A 16,670-nucleotide genomic window follows, 5' to 3' on the forward strand; every position below is an offset into this window, starting at 1 on the left:
AAGAATCAACAACAAGTGGGACACAATCATGAAGTGGAACGACATTTATTGGATATTTCAAACTTTTTTAACAAATCAAAAACTGAAAAATTGGGCGTGCAAAATTATTCAGCCCCTTTACTTTCAGTGCAGCAAACTCTCTCCAGAAGTTCAGTGAGGATCTCTGAATGATCCAATGTTGACCTAAATGACTAATGATGATAAGGCACTGTACATACATACATTTGGTACACTGGGTTCTTCTGGGACCTCCCTTGTGATCATATCTTTGTCCTCCATCTGCCTCTGGTGCACAGCCTCATCCATGGCTTTCTGATGCTCCTGCTCCAGTTGCTGCTGAAAGGCCTTTTTCAGAATTGATCAGAGATGTACAGTTGAAGACGGAAGTCTACATACACTTAGGTTGGAGTCATTAAAACTAGTTTTTTAACCACTCCACACATTTCTTGTTAACAAACTATAGTTTTGGCAAGTTGGTTAGGACATCTACTTTGTGCATGACACGAGGAATTTTTCCAACAATTGTTTACAGACATTATTTCACTTATAATTCACTGTATCACAATTCCGGTGGGTCAGAAGTTACATACGAGGTTGACAGTGCCTTTAATAAACAGCTTGGACAATTCCAGAAAATGCCTCTTTGCTTGACATCATGGGAAACTCAAAAAAAAATCAGCCAAGACCTCAGAAAAAAAATGTAGACCTCCACAAGTCTGGTTCATCCTTGGGAGCAATTTCCAAATGCCTGAAGGTACCAAGTTCATCTGCACAAACAATAGTACGCAAGCATAAACACCATGGGACCACGCAGCCATCATACCGCTCAGGAAGGAGATGCGTTCTGTCTCCTAGAGATGAACGTACTTTGGTGCGAAAAGTGCAAATCAATCCCAGAACAAAGCAAAGGACCTTGTGAAGATGCTGGAGGAAACAGGTACAAAAGTATCTATATCCAAGGTAAAACGAGTCCTATATCGACATAGCCTGAAAGGCCACTCAGGAAGGAAGAAGCCACTGCTCCAAAACCGCCATAAAAAAGCCAGACTACGATTTACAACTGCACACGGGGACAAAGATCATACTTTTTGGAGAAATGTCCTCTGGTCTGATGGAACAAAAATAGAATTGTTAATTAGTGGTCTTATGCTTGATTGAGTAGGATATATATATCTTTAAATTAATGAGTAACCATTTTAGAAAATCATGGGACATGTAGTCTTTGGTTGTTTGTTATTTTATGTCAATCATGTTGCCGCTATAGCCTATAACTGATGCTTCGTTGTCTTTAACTGCAATCTATTGGAAATATTTAGCAATTAAAAGTTATTAATTCACATAAAGACAATAGTAAGGCAGCTGTGAAATAAAGTGTATTTTCTTATGAATTCCTGTGATCATTCTCAAACCTGCCCCACCTATCCCAGCCAATTGCGGGGCTTTCACATAGAGGTTACTAGGTCACCCAATTCAAACCACATTTAAAAATAAAACATTCTGCCTTGCAATAATAAATATAATAAAATAACTAATAACAACAGCAAAATACTTACATAGGTCTTGATTTAAAAAATGACTATCACAATGCTATTTATTACTATAATGGTATTTACTAACATAATATTATTACTAAAATAGTTTCTATAAGTGTTCTAGGTTACCCTACCCAAGAATTAGGGTTAAGGCTAAAATAGATTGTACCTATTGTTAGTGGTTAGGGCTAAATAGGTTTAGGGTTTAAGGCAAAAAAAAACAGTATGGGTTTATTGCTCTCTTGCTCTTTTCTGTGGCCTGCTGTGGATACTACATGACTCAATCGCGACACTTGTCGGCTCATAATCTGAGGTAGCAACTGCGTCAGATCTACAAATCAATGAGCTAAACATATTTAGTTTGCAACTCAGTGAACCTGTGCAGCATTCGCTCAATTCGATGCCTACGAACAAACAGATTTCGACCAATTTAATCAGCAGCCATTTAGAAACAACAAATCGTCAAAATAAAAAGGTAATTTCTTTAGTGAATCGGCTATTTCTTGAAAAAGAGAACAGGGACATGCTTTTCGTTTAGGTTTACACAATTTTCTGAAAACAAATATGGTTAACCATGACCAGAAAATGTTTACGGTTGATTGCTATGTGTCATCGCTGCCGCCGCGGTTCATCACACCGGGTACTAAGGCGGCCAATGTGCATGCGCACCAAGTAATCAACCTTGTTTAATAATGAGTTATCTGAGGCAAGCCTACTAGTTTTACGTGGGCAGGTCTCATTGGCAGAACTGGCGAAACAGGCACTGTGACCCAGAACTTGGGCTGTGAATAGGAACGAAATAGGCGAAATGATGCAACAGTGCTCAACATAACTAATATGAGCTGGCAGGGTGAAAAATCTCCTTAAAATAAGGCCTGTTCTTTCGCCATTACTTCAGAACTACGGAAAGCAGCTGGGCCATATGGTAATATTACGAAACTGGACTCCACGGCGGATGCAATGGACTAGTTTTTAGCTGAAAAGGGCGTTGTTAAAAATGTAATGTGTCCAGCCTAATATAAACATTGTCGCAGTGGAACAGTGAAATTGTCTTGACAACATTTGGGTAAAGGCTGCCCCCCACTGGCAATAAACTGAAGAACATTACTCACTCTCTTCTCAAGGTCCATGATTTCTTTATACTTGTAAATCCACTAGAAACTCGATGGGGTCCATGGGGCGATACTCAGCCACCTCAGCTAATCCTTCTACGATACATGTTCCCATACCCCTTTTCAAGTATTCTGAGTCCATTTTCCTTTATGAAAGAGGATACCATAGTATATGAACACAATAGCTACACGTGTTGTAGCTAAGACAAGTGGTAACAAATATGTTCTACTTTTTCCTGGTTTGTATTGGTCAAACAACAAACTTTATGAGGATGGCCACATTTAGCTCAAGCGTTCAGCAACCCTACCTATGAACAATAAAACAAGGTTTTCCATTTTAAAATGTTCCTATTAGTTTGTAAATACGCTGTAAACAATATGCCTCGACACAAAATAGGATTGTTTACTTAAATGTTACTATTTTATAATAGGATAAACCACCTCAAAATAGCTAGAAGTGTTTTGATGGTTCATGCTCAACTGAATGCATTGCATCGTGTTGAATCGTGCCTTCTTTTTTCAGTCAGACATGTCTTCATTAGAAAGCATGGATGCCAGCAGCTACTGCAAGTGCTGGGCATAACACTCTACTTGAGTCTGACTGTGTACACAGGCACAGTTATCCTCCCTGGAAAGTGAGGGTCCCCTTGTGAAGAATATAGATTTTTTTTAAAACCTTTAATTAAATAGTTGAGTCAGTTAAGAACACATTTTTCTCTACAATGACAGTCTACTGGGGAACAGTGGGTTACCTGCCTTGTTCAGGGGCAGAACAGCAGATTTGTACCTTGTCAGCTCAGCGATTCGATCCAGGAACCTTTCTGTTACTGGCCCAACGCTCTAACCATTAGGATACCTGCCGCCCCAAGATAGAATACGGGGAAAAACAAGAGGTAGGGAAAAGACAGGAGAAGCTGCTCCATAAAATGAACATTCATTTTTCACATTAATATAAAACACCACCCCATCTGGTGACTTTCTATGAACAGGGCATTAAATGGATAAACCTCAAGTAAGGCCGCGGTTGGATGGAAGATTCCACAAGGAGTAAAAAAAAATGTATCCCAGAAAATGTTGATTCCCTCCCTCCTTTTTCTCTCTTCTGGATGGTCTTAAAGGCCGGTTCACATGACCCCTTTCACCGAGAGTGTGTGTGAGTGTGTATGTTGTCTTTGCCTTATATAGAGGAGTGTTGTGGCTCCAGTAAAGCCTCTCACATTCCCTCTTTCCTTCTTAGCTCTGTGCGCAGAAGGATGCATCAGCCTCACTGCTCTACCTGTTATTTATAATAGTTGTCTCTCTATTTAGTTTTTTTAGCCTACTTAGACCGCATACCACAATGAACGGGCCAGTGAACGGAATGTACGATGCTGAGCACTATAGGTCATGCATGTTTACCTCCGAGTCTGTGGGAGAAGGACATCCAGGTGAATAGACAGGTCTAGTATGGATACAGTCATTTCCATGTAAAAGGACCCATGAGCATCAATGTGTAAAGATTATAGAAGCATTTCGAATGTGGTGTTAAATGAAAACTAAGAGTTCATATTTTTGGTAAATGGCATAGATATGTTTTCCATCCTAAAAATTAGGAATAAGCAAAGGCTTTGATTTCTGGTCACACAGATGGAAAAGGTTTTTAAAAAAAACATCTGTAGAATATTGACTTGCGCCAGTTTTCTACAGCAGGAAAATTATCCTGCAGCAACAGGAAATGCTATTATGTGGATTATCATTTTTGTTGGGGTTGATCCATTTTTTGTTGGGGCAAATCAAGTCTGAAATGTCAAAGTGGAAATTACAAACTTTTCAAAACTCAAATGCACTACATGTTTTATTTTCCTGATGTGCAGGAAAGTTCTCAGCAACAAAAGAGTGATCAAATTAAGATCCTACATCTGTAATAGAAAAAGTCTTAAACGGTCTTAGAAATACATCAAAATGCAATAATGTTGAAGCCCCCTGCAAACTAATATCAACATTTGCATTTTGTTTGCATAATAAATCCTAGAGGATTTAGGGAGAAGAGGAGAGAGGGATGAAGTGACGGAGAGACTGTTATTGAGAAAATAAGGTAGTTCAAGGGACAGTGTTCAACAGGAATCTGCCTTCTGTAAGTTTAAGAAATACTGCCTTGTGTCTTGTCTTTCTGTTACCCAAAACCCACATATCTTTGATATATTTTTGAATATCCTCGTGAGGGTTATGAGTGTTCACAGAAGTAACACAAAGGTAGACCTACCAATGAGTTAGTGTTTTTACTGATAACAATTTTGTTTATTAATTATTGAGTGATTGAAATGGGGCGGCAGGGTAGCCTAGTGGTTAGAGCGTTGGACTAGTAACCGGAAGGTTGCAAGTTCAAACCCCCGAGCTGACAGGGTACTAATCTGTCATTCTGCCCCTGAACCCTCTGTTCCTAGGCTGTCATTGAAAATAAGAATTTGTTCTTAACTGACTTGCCTAGTTAAATAAAGGTAAAAAAAAATAAAAAAATGCATTACTCTGATACCAAATTGTTAGCACAGTGACCAAAAAATCTGTAACAGAAGGACTGTAATTGATTTGGCCACAATAGGAAATCATAGTAGTCAAACCACAGTTGCAGTAGAGAACAGTACAGCACAGCACAGTAGAGCACATTAGAGTACCATACAGTAAAGAAAAATAGAATATAGTACAGTACAGTAAAGGACACATGAGTAGACTAGAGTTCAGTATAATGTAATATACTCTACTGTTCTGTACTGAACTATACTCTACTCTTCTGTGATGTACATTGCTCTGCTGTACTGAATTATACTATACTCTATTTTTCTCTGCTCTACTGTCCAAACTTGTGAAACATAAACATAGTCCGGACCAAGCAAATTTGGTCATGTTTGGGGGCGGCGCTCATTAGAATAATGATTACATTTTCCACCGTTGTCTACCTATTCAGGATACATCACCATGAAGAGAATGGAATTCATAATTATGCATTTCTCTATGTGCTGAACAAAAAATATAGAAACATGCAACAATTTCAAAGATTTTACTGAGTTACAGTTCATATAAGGAAATCAGTTCATTGAAATAAATAAATTAGGCCATAATCTATGGGTTTCTCATGACTGGGCAGGGGTGCAGCCATGGGTGGGCCTTGGAGGGCATATAAGCCACTGGGGAGACAGGCCCTGCCATCAGAATTTAGTTGGATGCAGGAGCGGCTTATGGTAGAGAAATTAACATTTGATTGTCTGGCAAAAGCTCTGGTGGACATTCCTGCAGTCAGCATGCCAATTGCACGCACCCTCAGAAATGTTGACATCTGTGGCATTGGGTAGTGTGACAAAACAATCTGTTCCCGGGTTTTGATCCACTTCACTAACTGTAGGTCAATAACAAAAATATTTGTTTTCAAACTCAAGGGGTCATATCATAGCTGACATCCCATTCTTTGAATCATAATTCAGAGTAAATGTTTAAAAGAGTTTTTGGAAAACGTGGTCACATAAAAACCTGATGATTTTACCGTCAATCTGTTACCAAACTTTGCATCTGCACTGTTCCTCTAGTAAATGTGTTTTAGTGAAATTGTCAATCAGTAGAACCTGTCTCGACCTTCACCTCTCCCGAGTCCTTTAGGGGAATTGCAGCAGTGGAAGCAGCCTGGAACGGACCGAGTGGGACAGCGGTCTAAAGCACTGCATCTCAGTGCAAGAGGCGTCACTACAGATCCTGGTTCAATTCCAGGCTGTATCACAACTGGCCGTGATTGGAAGTCCCAAAGGGCGGTGCACAATTGGCCCAGTATCATTAGGGTTGACCCGGGGTAGGCAGTCATTGTAAATAAGAATTTGTTCTTAACTGACTTGCCTAGTTAAATAAAACTCTGTAAACTACCAATTGGATACCACAAAAAAGTGGTAAAAACATACAGTACCAGTCAAAATTTTGGACACACCTACTCACTCAAGGGTTTCTTTATTATTACTATTTTCTACATTGTAGAACAATATTGAAGACATCAACACTATGAAATAACACATATGGAATCATGTAGTAACCAAAACAGTGTTAAACAAATGAAAATATATTTTATATTTGAGATCCTTCAAAATTAGCCACCCTTTGCCTTGACATTCTCTCAACCAGCTTCATGATGTAGTCACCTGGAATGCATTTCAATTAACCTCTCTGGGATATGTGGGAGCGTCCTTTGCCAAAACATTTCAAACTACTTTTGTAATACAACTTTAGGTATTTTTTAAAGTAAATAATCGATAGAATTGAAGACGGGATAATCTGTGTTCAATACAGGAAGAAAACAAACTGACGCTACCTTTCTGGTTACGCGCCTCTATCTAACAGTACACTTCAAGTGACCCTCGATTTGAACAGGGCTACTTCTTCATTCCACAAAGGAATAACCTCAACCAATTTCTAAAGACTGGTGACATCCAGTGGAAGCAGTAGGAACTGCAAGAAGGTCCCAGAGAAATCTGGATTCCCAATGAAAACCCATTGAAAAGAGTGACCAAAAAATAAAAATAAATCTGAATGGTTTTTCCTCAGGGTTTCACCTCCTACATAAGTTCTGTTATACTCACAGACATAATTCAAACCATTTTAGAAACGTCAGAGTGTTTTCTATCCAAACCTACTAATAATATGCATATCTTATCTTCTGGGGATGAGTAGCAGGCAGTTGAATTTGGGCATGCATTTCATCCGGACGTGAAAATACTGCCCCGTCACCAAGAAGTTATGCCAGGTCAGTTCTCCGCACGTGTGGTGGGCGGGACAAAGGATCTAAGGCTTGTTGAGCGGGACCCTACGGTGAAATTAAACAATAACTAATCGAAACAGCAGTAGACACATTGACATTAGAGAGAGGCATAAAGCGATCACGGGTGTTGATCAGGAGAGCTAAGACAACAACGGGTAAATGGCGATGAATGGGCAGAGAGGGTCAGTTAGGTACACACAGGACCTGAGTTCGAGGCTGTGGCCAACCGATGAACACAATGAGGTACTGTGTTAGTGAACAATCCAGCAGGCATCAGCTGTGTAGCCGAGTGATCATAGGGTCCAATGAGCAGCAATAGGTGAGTCAGGGAGCCGCTTGGTAGTCGCTACTACGCTAGGCGAGCGGGAGACACGGCGTTCGAAAGCTAGCGGGCCGAGGCAAGCAGATGGGTCTTCGGCGACATCGCAACGGAAAAGCCTATTGAAACCACATTGGACGATTACGTCGGCAGACCAGTCGTGATGGATTGGCGGGGCTCTGTGTTGACAATAAAGGGTCCAGGCCAATTGGTAAAAGAGGTGTTGTAGCCCAGGAATTAGCTGGGAGATGGGCCTAGCTCGAGGCTAGCTCAAGGCTAACTGGTGCTTGCTTCGGGACAGAGGCATTAGCCAACAATAGCCACTCGGTTGCAGCTAGCTAGCTGCAATGATCCAGTGTAATGGTCCAGAGCATGCGGCAGGAATCTGGTGAGGTGGTAGAGAAAAGCAGTCCGATATGCTTTATAGCGCGCTGTGCAGACTGGCAGGTATTGACCGAGCTAAACCCAGATGGTGTCTGAGCTAAAAGGTGAAGACAGCTAGCAGTGACTAGTAGCTAGTTAACTGGAACCTCCAACAGGAGCTAGCCAGCTATAACGTATAAAAATAGCAGATCCGTGCCACATTGGGTGAGGCGGGTTGCAGGAAGTATATTTAGTTCGCAGATGGAAAGTGACATTAAAATATATATTTTTTAAAACAAAGAAACAGACTTACTATATTTACACGGGACAAGACAAACACACGTCCGAATGCTACGCCATCTTGGTTCCAAATGCAGAAATAGCAACAACAAAAAAACCCTCCTATGCATCATGTAAATACTCTAAAACCCTTCATCTGCATTGATCTGATAAACACAGGATAGGTGTAGTATTTCATCAAATGAGAGACAATTTCAACCAGTAGAGAATGTGAAACACTTTATTGAAAGAAGATCATTATCCAAGTGTTATAAATACATGCATTAATATTATAATTGTAATATTATGAATAGAAGTTCAATCTGTTGTGCATTATAAAAACAGAGGAATAAAGAGATGGCGAGAGAGGTGTAAAAGACAAAGAGGTAAGAACATAGGAGCAGGGATATGATTAATGAATCAGTCCTACCCAAATATTATCTCAGTTCATCACAAATACATAACCTTAAGGCCGACTAGAGACACTTATCTTAAAAGCAGGTGATGTGGCGATGATGGGACTGGCATCCTCTCTCACATCAAAACATGTCTGCAGACGAGAGACAGATGGAGAGAGAGAGTGCATGTTTAAGCCTTGTGGTTTTATTTTTTATTCTAACATTGTTACTCATCATAATAATCAGGAGGTGAAATGCAAAACTGACCTTGGATCATTAACTCTGGGACTACTGCATCTCTATTTCAATGCAAATCATCTCTTTAATAATACTTCCTGTTGACCTGACCAAGTGACCTCTCACCTCTGATCATGCTATGTAGCCAGTTCAGATGCGGGAGGGGTTCACCGACACAGCTGATATAACCTAGAGGATTTAGGGAGAAGAGGAGAGAGGGATGAATTGACGGAGAGACTGTTATTGAGAAAATAAGGTAGTTAAAGAGACCGTGTTCAACAGGAATCTGTGTGTGGCCTCACCTGGTGTCCACACCACACTAAGTGGCTGCAGAGTACTTTATGCTGAAAAACATGAACAGACACAAGGAAAAACAATATAGCGTAGTTATAGAAATAATGAAGTGCCTTACTATTTTCAATGGTTGGCCCTCTTGCCTATTCTTTGAACGTGGAAGGAGCCACAGTTATACACCTGAACCTGCTTACTGCACAACACAATCTATCAATCAGATTGATACATGAGTGTGTAGGTGTGGGTTATAGGGTGTCTAATTGTTCTACATTTTTTCAATATGGGTGATTTAAAATAGCCTGTTTTGTTTTTGTACAGACACCCTTACATAAACAGCACCCTCACATGAGAAGTAGAAATCAAAAGGACAGAAACTGTGAATTGAATAACTGCAGTTGACATAGCTAAGTAAATGGAAGAATACTCTTATTGCAATGTGGATGGCTCTGAAAAGAGCCTTTGGTTGTGCATAGTGTAGTCTATGTTGTTGCCAGGGAACAGCACCCTCTTCGAAGTAGTAGGTGAAGATCTCCCGCACACAGATTGCCTCTCTTGCTGTGTTGTTGGACCCCATCTTTTAAACATCCTACAGAGCAGCAGACTCCTCCTCTGGCGAGCTGCAGATCCCCTCCTGGTCCTCGTGTCCATCCTCATGAAGTTATGCAGGACACAGGTAGGGTTCACACACCTGAAGTCCTCCAGGAGGCAGTCCCAGATGGCCCTGGTCACCCAACCTTGCAGTGCCCTACACGTTAATTGTATCCAATTGTTTTGAAGGAATCTGTAGGATTATGGAAGATAATGTCATTATTAGACTTTTACATCCCCAGGTCATTGTGGATTACTAAAGTATAACATCCCACAAACCATGATAACGTTGGATTGATAGATGCATGGGCACACACGTGCATATGCAGCATGTGGCAATAACAGAATCATAACAAGGATAGCATCACAAATTAATACATAAATACCACTTGAAGCTTGATGATGCCTTGATCATTTGAATCACCTGTGCAGTTCTAAGGCAAAAACAAAAATGTGAACCTCTAAGTCCCCAGGACCAGGACTGAGAACCACTGCTCTTCATTGGGACCTGTTCATCTGTAGACAGGCTTTCATAGCTCTCTTTATCTGAGGGCAGGAAACCTCACAAGAAACACACTTCATTATAATCAAATTACACCACACTGAATATTATGTTACTGTTATCTCCGTCCTTACTTCTAGGGACAGGAACTACACAAAAGTACCTGCCCTATCCAGAATAGCCTACTCTCTCACTTTGAAAGTTGGGGCTGCTAACATTATCCTTTCACCCTCCTCCATGGCTGTTAACTAGCTACCTACAAATGGATTTGGAGTTTGTTTTTTACAGTGATAAATACATCAAGATAGCTAGCTAATATGAAGTTAGGTAGCTGGTGATATTTCATTCACTTAGCTAGCTATATATACAGTATGTCATGTTGGTTAGATAGCAAGCTAGCCAACTAAAGTTAGCTAAATTAGAAAATTTAGCAGCTCATTTTAGCTAATAATACATTGTTTTTTAAAAAACATTTTCTAAGTGTATTGACTTACTTGAATTAGGTTCTCCCAGCCATGTGGGCAATTGGAAACAGGGCAGCAAGTTTGTCACCAGAGTGTTTTAGAGGATTTCACTATTGAACTATGTACCCATTTAATAACCAGACCTTCATACAAACTGGCTCTGCTGAATTCTTGATGCAATTTCGAACATGCTGCCTTAATATGCTGCCTTAATATGCTGCCTTAACATGCTGCCTTAATATGCTGCCTTAATAATGCTGCCTTAATATGCTGCCTTAATATGCTGCCTTAATATGCTGCCTTAACATGCTGCCTTAACATGCTGCCTTAACATGCTGCCTTAACATGCTGCCTTAATATGCTGCCTTAATATGCTGCCTTAACATGCTGCCTTAATATGCTGCCTTAACATGCTGCCTTAACATGCTGCCTTAATATGCTGCCTTAATATGCTGCCTTAACATGCTGCCTTAATATGCTGCCTTAATATGCTGCCTTAACATGCTGCCTTAATATGCTGCCTTAACATGCTGCCTTAATATGCTGCCTTAATATGCTGCCTTAATATGCTGCCTTAATATGCTGCCTTAACATGCTGCCTTAATATGCTGCCTTAATATGCTGCCTTAATATGCTGCCTTAATATGCTGCCTTAATATGCTGCCTTAATATGCTGCCTTAACATGCTGCCTTAATATGCTGCCTTAATATGCTGCCTTAACATGCTGCCTTAATATGCTGCCTTAACATGCTGCCTTAATATGCTGCCTTAATATGCTGCCTTAACATGCTGCCTTAATATGCTGCCTTAATATGCTGCCTTAACATGCTGCCTTAATATGCTGCCTTAATAATGCTGCCTTAATATGCTGCCTTAATATGCTGCCTTAACATGCTGCCTTAACATGCTGCCTTAACATGCTGCCTTAACATGCTGCCTTAATATGCTGCCTTAATATGCTGCCTTAACATGCTGCCTTAATATGCTGCCTTAATATGCTGCCTTAACATGCTGCCTTAACATGCTGCCTTAACATGCTGCCTTAACATGCTGCCTTAACATGCTGCCTTAATATGCTGCCTTAATATGCTGCCAGCACGCCCACAAGCGAGTCACAATGGGGGGCCTATGCAGCACACGGCAATTTACGGACCATCCTCATCTGTATGCTGTCTGTAAACTTATGTATCATACATGTATATAGCTTCTATGTTATTAGGATCGTTCTTCTTCCTACAAAATCTAAAGTTAAGCTTTTCCTGAAAACCAGGCTTGAGAAACAATGATCTTCTTTGAGCATCAATTTGAACCTCCATGAAGGATGATTCTGATCATGTTTCTGAGATGCTGCAGGTCAGACGTTGCAATTGTTCACTCTCTACTGACGCAAAACATTTGCTGCAATGCTTATGCATCACAATAGGGGAAGATGCAGGGCGGGGATAAAAGTCTCTGAACTTCTGTACACTGCTCAAGCAGTCTGTGTTGAGACTATCTGCACAACGCAATGTTGTTCGTTTGAGCAAATCACTAAGGGCCTTACCAGTTACTTTCTGACCGTTTGCGTAAGCCATGATCACCAAAAGGCACTCTCCAACGGTTCTGGATGTATTGTCATATAATGGTTTGCCTGTTTTTGTTGTGTCATTAGATGCACCCTCCTCACTAGACACCTTTTCAAATCCCTCACTGAAGATACAGTTATCATCGTAGATCCATGAGATTAGGCAACATTTCCTGAAAAGATTCAGATGGATCATACTGATCAGTATTGTCACATACAGTTGTTGGGACATCAGGAGTATCTCTGCTGGCTGATCTGAGGTTGGCTCTTCGTTTTCAATGCTAAAGTCAATGATTGAAACATTCTCTTGTGCTGGTAACAGAAGATAGTAAAACAACAGTTTAAGTGTATGTTTAGACAACATTTTTAATGTAAAACATCGTGTTGCACCATCACTGCGTGTACACATGGGTCTCAAAACAACTTGGCAAGATAACACACACAGACGTGATAAGCAAATTAGGTGTTTATGCAAATATATTTCTAGTACGAGAGGGTGCTACTATAAGGCATAGGGAGTGGAATAAGAATGTATGACTTACATTGTGTTTTCAGTATCGTCTAGAAAGAAAACCTCTAGGGATGTGTGTACAGGAATGCATTTTTAGCTAATAGCCTATACAGTACTTGATCCTGCAGAGCTGGATGCTGATGTGACCTGCTGTGACTTCTTGGGGGAGGTTAAGTCTTTAAACATTGGTTTAAGACTATACCACTCATCATATGACACCTCCAACCTGTAGTGTGTTTTGTTTTTGCTTCCTTTTTTGATGTTTCAACCTCTCTTCTTCAGACCTTAGTGAATGAATGATATACATTCAATATGAAAATATATTCAGGTGAGTCTGGCTACAGTGAAACAAATTATTTTAAGGATGGGAATGAAAGGTTTTTATGATGTTCAAGACTTACTGCATGGGAAAGTTCTGCAGGAGAACTAGGTCACACCATCACCTAATTTGCTGCTCCTTTGAAAAAGAAAATCACACAATCGGATGGGTATCCAAAAACACATTGTATCCACTAGTGATGAGAATTTCATAATTTATGCATACCTCAGTGAAATCACACTGTGCTTCCATTGCAATGTACAGAGCATACTGTAAGTTAAGAAATAGTAGGTTGTTAAGTTTGATAGTTATGATAACAATAATGATAATAGTAAATCATAATAATAATACCACCCCCCCCCCCCCCCCCCCCCCCCCCGGGAATATATTTCAGGATGTAGAAGACATCCCCTCCCCCAAGAAGTCACAGCATGTCACATCAGTATCCAGGAGTTTGATGTATGAATTGTGTATGTAGAGTAAAAACTGTAAGAAATCGGTCCCCAAAAGTGTCAAGAATAATAAACAATAAAAAGTATGAGCAATAACGACAGTGTGCTCTGCCTGCTGCAAGCACAGAAATAATAATAACTTTTATCAATAACGACAGTGTGCTCTGCCTGCTGCAAGCACAGAAATAATAATAACTTTTATCAATAACGACAGTGTGCTCTGCATGCTGCAAGCACAGAAATAATAACTTTTATCAATAACGACAGTGTGCTCTGCCTGCTGCAAGCACAGAAATAATAATAACTTTTATCAATAACGACAGTGTGCTCTGCCTGCTGCAAGCACAGAAATAATAATAACTTTTATCAATAACGACAGTGTGCTCTGCATGCTGCAAGCACAGAAATAATAACTTTTATCAATAACGACAGTGTGCTCTGCCTGCTGCAAGCACAGAAATAATAATGACTTTTATCAATAACGATAGTGTGCTCTGCCTGCTGCAAGCACAGAAATAATAATGACTTTTATCAATAACGATAGTGTGCTCTGCTTGCTGCAAGCACAGAAATAATAATAACTTTTATCAATAACGATAGTGTGCTCTGCTTGCTGCAAGCACAGAAATAATAATAACTTTTATCAATAACGATAGTGTGCTCTGCCTGCTGCAAGCACAGAAATAATAATAACTTTTCATATGTTATAACAGAAAAGAGGACAAATATAATATACTGAATAGCATCTTACCATCAAGTAGGTCTACTAGTGATAGTGGTGGAGCCAGCACCTCCACACGTTGAGATGTATCCACTCAGTCAAGTAGGTCTACTAGTGATAGTGGTGGAGCCAGCACCTCCACACGTTGAGATGTATCCACTCAGTCAAGTAGGTCTACTAGTGATAGTGGTGGAGCCAGCACCTCCACACGTTGAGATGTATCCACTCAGTCAAGTAGGCCTGCTAGTGATAGTGGTGGAGCCAGCACCTCCACACGTTGAGATGTATCCACTCAGTCAAGTAGGTCTACTAGTGATAGTGGTGGAGCCAGCACCTCCACACGTTGAGATGTATCCACTCAGTCAAGTAGGCCTGCTAGTGATAGTGGTGGAGCCAGCACCTCCACACGTTGAGATGTATCCACTCAGTCAAGTAGGTCTACTAGTGATAGTGGTGGAGCCAGCACCTCCACACGTTGAGATGTATCCACTCAGTCAAGTAGGCCTGCTAGTGATAGTGGTGGAGCCAGCACCTCCACACGTTGAGATGTATCCACTCAGTTAAGTAGGCCTGCTAGTGATAGTGGTGGAGCCAGCACCTCCACACGTAGAGATGTATCCACTCAGTCAAGTAGACCTGCTAGTGATAGTGGTGGAGCCTACACCTCCACACGTGGAGATGTATCCACTTAGTCAAGTAGGCCTGCTAGTGATAGTGGTGGAGCCAGCACCTCCACACGTAGAGATGTATTCACTCAGTCAAGTAGGCCTACTCCGTGACCCACAACAACGCAGTCTTCTATGGACCAGTTTATGTCAAAGTCTATGTCTGTAGCAAAACAAGGCCAAATTGATATTGCATCGGCTAAAATGATTGCCACTGATTTCCAGACATTTTCGATCGTGGAGGACAGAGGTTTTAGAAATTATAGCAATAGTCTAAATCCAATGTACACAATTCCAAACAGGAAAGCCCTTTCAAATCACTTATTCCACAACTGTACGAGAGTACACAGGCTTCAGTGCGGGAAAGAGTCCAAAAAGCTACTGTAGTTTGCCTTACCACTGACTGCTGGGCATCAAAGGTAACCACTTCTTACCTGTCGGTTACATGTCACTTCATTGAAGATTTTTCGATGTCTAGCTAAAGACTAAAGTCTACACAACTCCAGATGGGGATGCCTGAGCTGAGGCCTAAACAAGACTGCACTACAAGGTGGAATTCAACATTTTATATGTTGAAGTGGTTTCTTGAGTCAAAGGATGCCATCATCTCTACCCTGGCCATTGTCAATGCACCTGTTGATGCTCTGACCCAAGAGGAATGGGAGGTGGTGGAGGAGGTGTGCAGAGTCCTGGAACCCTTTGAGCAGGTCACTGTGGAGATCGGTGGAGAGAGGTACAGTAAGCAGTTATTACTACATTAGTTAATCCAGTATTATATATGTAGATGAGAATGTAGTATCAGTAGACAAAGCATGAACCTGAACTATGTGACATCCTCAAAAATGATACTCCTGTGTAAGGGTCTGCAGCGAATCACAGCCAGTCGCCAGAGAGAAGCAAATGTAACCACAGGACATGTGACAGAGTTGATGGACACCCCATCTTCATCAATGGACAGAAAGTTCCACAGAATGGAATATAATCACGTGCTATCAGAAACCGCGGCACTTGACCCCAGGTTTAAAAAATATGGAGCAATATTCTATTATTATGTTGTTCAGATTATATTCATTTTGAAATGTTACATTTATATGCACTTTGTTTACATACATTAAAAAAGTTATACTTTAAATGCACGTGTTATAAATGTTAAATGTTTAATAGTATTATTTTTCACTGAATAATTTAATTAGAATTGTTTTAACACCAATCATAGTGAAACTATCGAAAACTGTTTGACTTGAAAAAATACAAAACATATATTTTTCAAAAGAACCGTTTGGGAGCCAAAAGAGCCGGCCCTTTTTGGTGAGCTGAGCCGAACAAACCGGTTCAATGAAAAAAGCCGGAATACCTATCACTACTTGGGATCCAAATTAAGGGTAAATCAACCAGACAATGTGGAAACGAGACCACCTGGAACAAATAAGGTCAATAGTTTTTTTTTTCCACAATGAAAGAAAGCCCCGACGTAAAACAGGGCGTCAAAAAATTATATAATACTCATAATGTTACTCTCCACGGAAATCTTTAGTAAAAGGCGAAAGATTTATGCGATATGAAGAGAAACCAGAGTGT

At 40.5% G+C, this 16,670-nt stretch overlaps 1 non-coding gene across 1 annotated transcript; it reads right to left on the reverse strand.

The window, feature by feature from the left end:
• Positions 1-16,554: 16,554 nt before the first annotated feature.
• LOC118942461 (U5 spliceosomal RNA) lies at positions 16,555-16,670 on the reverse strand. Its single transcript, XR_005038397.2, has one exon. It is a non-coding gene; the product is annotated as a U5 spliceosomal RNA (small nuclear RNA).

Source organism: Oncorhynchus mykiss, chromosome 20 (assembly GCF_057628025.1).
Source record: "Oncorhynchus mykiss isolate SJ-2025 chromosome 20, ASM5762802v1, whole genome shotgun sequence".
NCBI lineage: Eukaryota > Metazoa > Chordata > Actinopteri > Salmoniformes > Salmonidae > Oncorhynchus > Oncorhynchus mykiss.